General features: G+C 41.9%; 1 protein-coding gene across 1 annotated transcript in view; it reads right to left on the reverse strand.

The window, feature by feature from the left end:
• The window catches only part of LOC306843250 (tyrosine-protein kinase CSK), a 30192-nt gene extending 26916 nt beyond the window's left edge, over positions 1–3276 (reverse strand). Inside the window, exon 1 of the mRNA XM_079374615.1 lies at positions 3146–3276. The gene's annotated coding sequence lies outside the window, so the exon portion shown is untranslated. The remainder of the gene's footprint in view (positions 1–3145) is intronic.
• Between the last annotated feature and the right edge of the window lie 8021 nt (positions 3277–11297).

The following is an 11297-nucleotide window of genomic DNA, read 5'->3' on the forward strand; positions in this document are numbered from 1 at the left end:
CGGATGTTTATATGATTACAGAAGAACATCAGCAGCTCACAACATGGACCACAACGAACAAACCCTTCTGAGACCGAAGCTGAACTCTCTGGGCATTCAAGAGTGAAGTCAGTGTTAAATCTCCTCAGCATCAGCACCGATTCAACACGAGCACCAGAACAACAGCTAAGAGCTCCGAAGTCCCTCCATAAATCCACTGGAAGCTCTGGATCTGCTCAAGGTTCAGTGAAGTCTCTCATAATGGCCAAAATAACACTAATATCACTTTTCTTCATTATGTTCAAAGTCTAGTCTTTTTCAGACTAATAATAAAAACATTCAAAATACTTCAAGTGCATGTTTTATTGCACTTTTAATTGAAATTTAAGCTGAGTCCATTTTCTGTCATCTCTACATAAATATAAAATTAAAATTCTACAAAGTAACATTTATCAGTTTTGAACACTCAACAGCATTTTTTCTCTATTTTCCTGTAATTATGTAATGTTTAAGTGGAGGCTTTAAATAAGCCATCATGGGTTTTTCACCTCTTCATGCACAATTGTATTTCTTGCATATAATTTATATCCTGCACAAAAACTATAACCCTTGACAGAGCCTTTCCAAAAAGCTTGTGGGATGAAATGAACGCAGCCTTCATCGGTTGCTTTTACGCTGATTTTTAAAGGATGCTATCAATATCATCCACTAACTACAATCAAACAAACATCTATCGCTTTAGTATTTCAAACTGAACTTGCAACACAAACACTTTCTTATTTTGTGTCTAAAGGTAAACACCATTCAGAGATTCAACCACAGCTGTTTCTGAGCATCAGCAGCTCAAAACAGAGCCGAACGGCCCCGATCCAGATCTGCTGTGATCCAGCGGTCAATCACACGAGCGCTGGACGCCGCAGGGGTTCGAACGCACACTAATGCAGCTCAATCAATGCACTCCACATCAGCAGAGTCCCTCTGGAAACACTGGAGCTCCACGAACAGATCAGAACCATCCAAACAACCCTGCTTCTGATGATGATGAGACTAAAGACACTGTCCCGGATCACACTCAAGAGTCTCAGAACAGTGCTCAGAGGGGTTCCACAGTCATGATTCCTGCAAATACACCTCCAATCAATCACAAAACAGTTCCACACGACTAATATATATATATATATATATATATAGACTAGAAAAACTTCCATGTCTGACATCAGCATCATTATTCATAAATCAGTATATTATTATGATTTCTGAAGATCATGTGACACTGAAGACTGCAGTAATGATGCTGAAAATACTGCTCTGCGTCACAGAAATATTATATATTAAAATAGGAAACCAATATTAGAAACTGCAATAAGATTTCACAATATTACAGTTTTTTCTGTATTTTTGATCGATTAAATACAGCCTTGATGATCAGAAGAGACTCCCTTAAAAACATTAAAAATCTCACTGATCCCAAACTTTTGAGCAGCTGTGTAAATAAATGAATTATAGATTTTATTCATAAAAATGTGCTGAAAATGCATATATTTAAAGGCTGTGAGTTTGTTTCTCCACTTCAGCAGCACTTCTAAACACCAAAACTTAGTGTTATTCCTCTCTATCCTTAGTGTTTTTACTGAGGGCTTTGTTCATATTTCATTCACACTGATTTATACAACATTTTATTTCTAAAAACGTAGCAAAAATGTGTTTATTTCTGTCTAATGACAGTATTTTCAGATTTATGGAGCGATGAACAGAGAAATCCAAAAGCACCTCTGGAAGAACCTTTAACTCTGATATGCCAACAGAATCAAACACAGAGCATATTTACTTAAAGCACAGTGATAGTTAATATCTCGGCTCTATTCACCTGCAGTGTCTTGCCTTTAATATTTATATTTCTCAAGCCTTTAATAAAGCATGCTTTGGGTTGGCAAGGCTGTGGAAACCCTGCTGAACGAGCAAGTGTCTGCAATCAGACGAGTGTGTTTCCAAAGGCTCAGGATGCTCCTGCTCGTCCGGGTCGGGTATCTTGGCACTCGGTGTCTGGCGGCAGACGCGACAGACGGTCTCCTCGCATGCTGCTGTCTGGCTCTTTAAACTCCTCACCTCGTTTGCATCGTCAGCACACTAAACACTGTACCATGCCATTTCCAGATATCAGGGCATATAAACATCATACAGATACGAACACATCATGTTTTTTGGTTTATTTAGGGAAAGTTGGGACATTTTTTGCAATTGAAATCACAGGGTAATATAATAATTTGTGATAATTTAAATTGAAATTTATGCATGAATAAATAATATTTCCATTGATGTATGGTTTGTTATGATCGGACAATATTTGTCTGAGATACAACTATTAGAAAATCTGGAATCTGAGGGAGCAAAAAAAATCTAAATATTGAGAAAATCTCCTTTAAAGTTGTTCAAATGAAGTTCTTAGCAATGCATATTACTAATCAAAAATGAAGTTTTGATATATTTACGGTAGGAAATTTACTAAATATCTTCATGGAACATGATCTTAATATCCTAATGATTTTTGGCATAAAAGAGAAATGTATAATTTTGATCCATACAACGTATTGTTGGCTATTGCTACAAATATACCTTAAGACTGTTTTTGTGCTCCAGGGTCATATATGGTAACATTATAAACGGCATATCATGTTTTCTGGACAGATACTAGAGTAAGATAATGATCATTTAATTTTGCATGGAAATTCCCTGTTATGACAATCATTCAGGAATGTCAAGCACCACAGTGTACTCCAGTAAACGATGATTGTCGTCATCTAAAGTAAAGCAGATGCAACACCAACATCAGCTCCAGAAGAAGAGAAATCAGAGCTTCAGCTGTATGTTTTATGCAAACGAGTCGTGCATGATAAACAGAGACGAATGCATGTGTGATGTGAGAGAACCACGCCTGCAGAACTCCACATGAACATCACCTGTGATCAGCAGCTTTACTCCACGCACCTGGATCTTCGCGTGCAAGCAGCAGAAATGCAGTGTGTGTGAAATCGCTAATGCATGAGCACAAACACACGACGAGCAGAAGGAAGAACGCAGCGATCAGCTGACAGCAATCGGTCAATAATCAATGTGAAACGCGATCGGATGATAGATGCATGAAACGCGTCGCTGAACGCAGACTCACCGGCGAATATCGCGCACGAGCGTCTGCTTCTCTTCTGAGGGCCTGGGCTCCGGTTTGTTCCGAGCATGCAGCTGCTGTGGGTTTGAGATCAGACAGAGCGAATCAGGCCTGTGGATGAAGACGAACTGAAATGAGATGAAAATGTCGCTGCGCTCGAGACTCTAGCGCTTCCACTCCGGTCCGCTGCAGCCCCGGTGACGTCACGCGCTGGGCCGCGTCCTCGAGACGATTTGTTTGTTTGTTTGTATTGTTGTTGACTTTTTGTGCAAAAATGCAGATGTTATCGTTTATATTTATTTTATTGGTGATTAGATGCGGTAGTCCGCCCAGTAACTTCTGTAGGAAACATGATCATTATTCACAAATGAAGGTCAGAAATGTTGTTATTGATGCATCATGTACTGTACATTTGATCATTTGTGTCCAGAAAACATATTTCTTTCCTTTATTTTGGAGCTGACCTTCTGTCAGTTTTTAATGTTAAGTCTTTGCTTTTAATATCACAAATCAAAATATTGTAAGTACAAACTTCCACTTTTATCCCGAAATAAGAAATCCAGGAGTACCCTGAAAAATAAATTAATAATTTAATATGTGATTCATGTTTGCATCTCCTGGCTGTACTCAGTTCTGGGTGTTTGTAATAATAATAATAAACAGTGACATCATATTTTTAATTAAACAATTAAATAATTTATTTCAGAAAGCGATGCTGCAGTTACACTAATAGAGAGATGTTTGTTTTACAAAAGGACTTGTAAATAAATTGTATTTATTTGTTTACTTCACCTTGTATGCTTACTGTAATTTAATATTATTAAACACTTGATATTCATATTGATTTAACAGTATTTCTGTATTTATAATATTTAAACTACGTTCTGTTTAATAAAATGTTAGAATACTGTGAGTGTACTCAACTTCACTGAATAAATAACTCTGAATCCGAGTCTCAAATAGACTTTAAATCATTCTTAACTCTAAACATGTTCTATTACTGATTTAATATAAGGTAACTACATGTTCATTAAAATAAGCGAACCAATCAGACGCTCGTTAGTCACGTGACGCGGAAGTAGCGCTGGAGTGGAATCGCTCGACTCGAGAAAGTTCTTGGGCTCCAGCGCCGCCTCTGCGCACTGCGCATGCGCGAAAGCTCCACGCCACACCGCGTCGCTGAAACTCTTCACATCTGAATAGAAATCGATAACTTTCAGTTCAGAAATGCACCGTGTGAGGGCTCAACGGTGGCCTCTCGGTAAAATGAAAGCTTTAGATCACAGATTGGCCTTCGAGGGGTTTCCAGAGAGCAACAGCAGCACAAACACACTGCAAAAAATGATTTTCTTACTGAGTATTTTTGTCTTGCTTTCTAGTATAAATATCAAAAAAATTCTTCAATCAGGATGCATTCACTTGACAAGTAAAATGACTTGAGATATTATGTCTATTTTCCTGAAAAAATACATAATATTGCAGTTTCTCTGATGCCTTTGTGAAAAAATCATCCAAATTTTCTTAGTTTTTTGCTTAAAACAAGCAAAAATATCTGCCAATGGGGCAAGAAAAATTATCTTAATTCAAAGACTAAACAAGATTGTTTTTAAAATTTGTAAATTGATTAAAAAAAATAATAATGACACATTATATATATATATATATATATATATATATATATATATATAAATGTGTCTTTTTTTAATCACAATTTGAATCACAAATTGTGTGAATCAAAAATATATATCAAAATAGATAGTTATACATATATATATACATATGCTATATATTCAAAAACTCAATCTGAATTAAATTAATAACAGAAAAGTAAACTGAAATCAACATTCTTTTCATATTTCCCTCCTCAAAACCTATTGTTTTTATCTCTGGAATTATAAAATGAGTGAGTGCTTAATTAATTTAATATACTGACACTCACTGTTTCAAACTCGAATTCTGACAACAAAAAGATGAGTTAATTACAGCACAAACACCTTTATAAGATACTGCCCTCGGGTGTGAGTGTGTTTGTGGCCAGCAGAGGGCGACAGAGCGTCACTGGAATAATGAAGAAGCCCATGTTTCTGTAATCACGCATGCTTATTCTACTTTTATTTTCATTTGATATCCTGTTTTACTTGGTAATTTGTCACACCTACAGAAGTCAAATTAATTTCAAACATAAAAAAAAACAATTACTTTTACAATTGAATTAAGCTTTAAGTTAAAGTTTTAGTTTTATTAATTATTTCAATAAGTAATTTATTTCAAGTAACAATTTTTTATGGTTTTATATAATAACCCTGGTTCATATATAATCACAATTGCAATGAATTTAATGAGAAACATAAATTCGGGCCACACTTTTGAATGGATATGTACATACAATATTTAATAGCTGAGACTTTTATTCAATCATAAATTTAGGTAAAATTTGACATTAATGCATATTTTAGACACTGTAACTGTTCAGCATTTCTATGAACTTTTACACAATTTCTAACCACCTTTACAAGCCATTGGAAATGAACGACTGAATAAAGTATCTCAGAACTGCATGCATCATAATGGTAAGCTTTCATTAGTTAACTGCACTAGTTAACACAAACTAAACCAGTGAATGTTAATTCAGAATTTACCAATGCAATATCAAAACATGTGTTAATATTGTTTAATGGACCTGAGCTGATATGAACTAACAACGGTCAGCTGTATTTTTATAAAATAACATAAACAAAGATGTGTTGCTCTTGATTAGGTAATGCATTACTAATGAAAGCTTATTGTAAAGTCAAATCATTATAATTATAAAAGAATGAGCTACACGTTTAAAATAGCTTCAGATGGAGTTCACAAACGTGAATGAAGAACAGAATCAGAAGTTTATTCTCACTGACACAGTTTTAGCACCTGAATGCAGGACAAACAGCAAGATGACATAACAGAGAGAGAGACATAGAGAGAGAGTGAGAGAGAGAGAGACATAGAGAGAGAGTGAGAGAGAGAGAGACATAGAGAGAGAGTGAGAGAGAGAGAGAGTGATGTCGTGCTAAGGCAGGATATGTTATCTCAGGTCTGTCTGTATCTCCACACCCCAAAGCTTTTATCACACCTGCACAAAAGAAGGTAATACATCACCACACACACTCACTCACTCACTCACACACACACACACACACGGATGATAAGAGTTTCATGTAACCATCAAGCAACAAAATGTTCTGATCCACACTTGATGACCAACACACACCTTCACTGATGACCCTGAGAGAACACACACACACACACACACACACACACACACAGACCGATGCATGCCTGCTCTGCCACACACTCACACACACACCCACACACACACTCACACACACCCACAGAGGCGTGCGGATACACACGCAAGGCCGAACCTGCTCGACAGGGTGATGCGCAGCGGGCCAGCGCCGTAAAATAAACTGTTCTGGAAGCAAATTCTTCAAGCGTGACAACAACAGCTACACCAGAAACTAATACGACTGTGCTGGAGCCACACACACACACACACACACACACACACATTTAAATATTTTATTTTGATTTTAGATAAGCTTTAGTAATTTTGTAGTTTTTTCAATTTTTTCCCATTTTAATTTCAAATTAGAATTTTACTTCAATTTATTTTATATTGTGTTTTTAATATTTTATATTAGTTTTTGTTTTTATATATTATATTTTATTATAAATATATATATATATATGCCCTTATAAGTAAAAAATAAATACATAATAATGTATTTTAGTTTATTTCTACACTATAACACATGCCTACATTTGCATATTTTAGTACTGAGACCTGAAACAAACTCAAATGAATACGAATGCTTCTGACAACACAAGTTGAATTTCATGTATGGCTGCATTACAGACTGAATAATTACATTATGCATTATGTACATTTATGCATTTAGTAGATGCTTTCATCCAAAGCGACTTGCAATAGAGAAGCATATGCAATTAATCACAGAGCAAACAATATTCATCATGTGCAAAGAAAGCTGTGTCAGAGACTGTGTTTCTGGACGGAGCAGCACTGTTTACGTAAATCTGTGTGTGTGTGTGATGTGCATTGTTTGTTCATGCACTTGCACGGCTGTGGAATTGTTTATGTAAAGTGTGGCACAGTGAGGAAAGGATAATTACAGAGTGAGACAGGACAGGATTACGGATGCCAGCCGAGCAGAGTCAGACTTGTTCAGCCTGTAGTGAATGTCTGTCTGTCTCTCTCTGCTGGGCGGTGCGCACCACATACGAGCCAAAAAACAATGCACAATATCATTTATTTGGCTATCCTTTCATGCAGGTAAAGGATATCTGTCTGTGACGTCACTGTGGCCCACGATTCCCAGCATCTGCATGACATGAACAGAAACCAAATGACTGGAAAATTATCACTTGTTGCTTGAAAAATGGTTTTGCATTTGATACAAAAAACAATGCACTGCAAAAATAAAACATGCATTTAACTGCAAAAAATAATGTGGCAAACAAAACCCAACTTTTTTTCTCTGCAACGGATGTTTATGTTGCAATGCATTAACATGGAAGTGATCACTTTTATTGTTTTTTCTACAAGAATTGCAATTATTGGGTTTTATTTACCAACCCTGCAATACAGGTTTGTCTTTCGAAGTGCTTGAATTTTTAAAAATAGCACCAAAAAAGGCAATTTTACAAGGTTGTAATGAAGGCAACAAACAAATCTCATTCACAATGGAAAACTGAAGGCTGAAATAAACTGTGCAAAGGCACATGAATGCAAACTTCACTGCAATCTGAAATTTGTCTAACTGCAATTTATAATGCAATGCATGAGTTTATTTCTACTGTATGCTTGCAATGAATTTTTTAATTTTTTTTTTTTTTCATTTTTCAATTTTCATTGTGGCATGGGGACATAACGTCTCCATTCCCTCCATCAGGGAACGAGGGTTACATACGTAACCGAGACGTTCCCTATCTGTCGGTCACTACGAGTTATGTTGTGACGACATTAGGGGTCTATGGTAAGCGCCACAACCTGATCCCCCTCACATCCTTGTGGCATGCAGATGTTGACAAGCTAGCGTGTGTCAGACAAATGCCATGCAAAAGGTCGCAACCTTCCCATCGCCCCAGCGCAAATTCGCTGACCTTGGTACCCGCAGGGACCAGAGGTGAGTACATCACTGCTGGAGATGGCCAAGCCGCTGTTCCTTTCCCCACAGAAATCGGAAGGGATTTATGACCTTCAACGAAAGATAGCTTCAAGTCTTTCCTATTTGTTGTTACAGCTTGGCAGGAATGACAGGGAACCTTCCGGAGAAGGGCGCTACGGAGGCCACATCCTGCCTGTAGGGAGGTGACATGTGGAGACACTGATATGGACTGACCCAGGCCTGGGGCAGTACTACATATGACTGGACTCTGTGGCAGATCCTACCTAGGTGTAGGGAGGAGGGCTGCCAGCAGAGCCTGACAGAGTACTCTGTCAAAGGGAAGACACGGGTTTACCAAGAAGGAAACCTTACCGTGGAACAATACACATATGTGATTACCCGAAGGGAATCAAGCCATATGGACACCTAGCCCAGTCCAGGGGCTGACTGGAGACCTGGGCAAGCTAACACCAGTACTGGGCCTGGCGTCAGACTGCTCCGCCCAGCCTGACTGCCAGGGGTGCTGGAGGAACTCCACCAGGGTTCACCGTCCAGGGAACTAAACTGGAGGAGGAAAAAGGCGCTCGTATCCCCGGGTGAGGGGGAATGGCGCAGCAAGCGTGACACCGGCCAACTCTTCCCGCCACTTAACTGTTACCCAACACATGGGAAGAAACTTGCTCAATGCGGAGACTGTAAAATCTCGCGAAGGTGTTCGGTGTTGCCCAACCCGCAGCTCTACAGATGTCTGCCAAAGAGGCGCCAACACATAGGTGGAGGCAACACTCTGTGTGGAGTGAGCCCTCACCCTGAGGGGGCACGGCTCGCCTTGGGATTGGTACTATCCAGTGGGCCAACCTCTGCTTGGAGACAGCCTTCCCTTTCTGCTGACCTCCATGGCAGACAAAGAGCTGCTCAGAGCTTCTGAAGCTCCAGGTGCGGTCCACGTATATGCGCAGTGCTCTTACGGGACACAGCAACGCCAAGGCTGGGTCTGCCTCCTCCGAAGGCAGTGCTTGCAGGTTCACCACCTGATTGCGGAAGAGCGTGGTGGGAACCTTAGGCACGCATCCAGGCCGGGGTCTCAGGACAACGTGAGAGGAGGCCGGCCTGAACACAAGGCACTCTTCGCTTACTTAAAATGCTTGGAGGTCCCGACCCTCTTGATGGAAGTGAGCGCGGTCAGGAGCGCTGTCTTAGCAGACAGGAACTTCAGCTCAACTGAATCCAGCGGCTCAAAGGGACCCCTCTGAAGTCCAGCCAGGACTATAGAGAGATCCCAGGAGGGCACCAAGGGTGACCTAGGAGGATTTAACCTCCTGGCACCCCTCAGGAACCTCACGATGAGATCGTGCTTTCCCAGGGACCGGCCGTCCACTGCATTGTGATGGGCCGCAATAGCAGCCACATACACTTTCAAGGTGGAGGGCGACAGCCTGCGCTCCAACCTCTCTTGCAGGAAAGAAAGCACTACTCCAATCGTGCATCTTCGGGGGTCTTCTCGACGAGAAGAACACCAGTTTGCGAACAGACTCCACTTCAGTGCATAGGCTTGCCTAGTTGAAGGAGCTCTAGCCTGAGTGATGGTGTCCACCACAGCCTGTGGTAGGCCACTCAAGTCTGCCGCGTCCCATCCAGAAGCCACACATGGAGGTTCCACAGATCTGGACGCGGGTGCCATATGGTGCCAAGCCCCTGAGAAAGGAGGTCCTTCCTCAGAGGAATGCGCCATGAAGGGGCTGTCACGAGGAGCATGACTTCCGGAAACCAGGTCCGGGTGGGTCAATATGGCGCAACCAACTAGACCTGCTCCTCGTCCTCCCTGACCTTGCACAGAGTCTGTGTGAGCAGGCTCACTGGGGGAAACGCATACCTGCGCAGAGCCCGAGGCCAGCTGTGTGCTAGTGCGTCTGTGCCGAGGGGGGCCTCAGTCAGGGAGTAATACAGCTGGCAGTGGGAGGACTCGTGGGAAGCAAACAGGTCTACCTGAGCTTCCCCGAATCGACTCCAAATCAGCCGGATAGTCTCGGGATGGAGTCGCCATTCTCCGGGGAACGTGAGCTGTCGTGAGAGCGTGTCAGCTGCACGATTGAGCTCCCCGTAATGTGGACGGCACGCAGCGATTTGAGCTGTGTCTGACTCCAGAGGAGGAGATGGCGGGCGAGCTGTGACATGCGGCGTGATTGTAGACCTTGATGTACGAAACAGCCGCAGTGTTGTCCGTACAGACCAACACATGCTTGCCTAACAGCAGTGGCCGTAACTGCCTCAAGGCCAGATGCACTGCCAGCAGCTCTAGGCAGTTGAGTTGATGTGCCAAAGCAGTCGAGGCCCTGTCCAGAGCCTGAGGCTGCCTGCCCATTGCATGTAGCGCCCCAGCCCATGCTGGAGGCATCTGTTGTGACAACAACATGCCGGGACACTTGTTCTAAGGGCACCCTGGCCCGTAGAAATGCAAGGTCTGTCCAGGGGCTTGAAAGAGCGGCGACACGATTGCGTGATGGTCACACGATGTGTACCGCGGCGCCATGCCCATCTCGGAACTCGTGAGTGTAACCAGTGCTGAAGTGGTCTCATATGAAGCAACGTGACTGCGGCTACGGATGCCATATGCCCCAGGAGCCTCTGAAACTGTTTCAGCGGAACCACTGTCCTGCCTCTGAAGGAACTCAGGCAGTTCAGCACTCATTGGGCGCGCTCGTCCGTGAGACATGCCGTCATACTCACAGAGTCCAACTCCACACCGAGAAAAGAGATTCTCTGCACAGGGGAGAGCTTGCTCTTTTCCCAGTTGACCCGAAGCCCCAACTGGCTGAGGTGCCGGAGCACCAGATCCCTGTGACCACACAACTGTTCTTGCGACCGGGCCAGGAGGAGCCAGTCGTTGAGATAGTAGACGCCCTGAGACGTAGACGTCCTAGAGGATCCTGACGCCCACTTCCCGTAATGGGGCAAGGGCGCCCTCCACAACCTTCGTGAAGACACGG

This window comes from Barbus barbus, assembly GCF_936440315.1.
Source record: "Barbus barbus genome assembly, chromosome: 23".
NCBI lineage: Eukaryota > Metazoa > Chordata > Actinopteri > Cypriniformes > Cyprinidae > Barbus > Barbus barbus.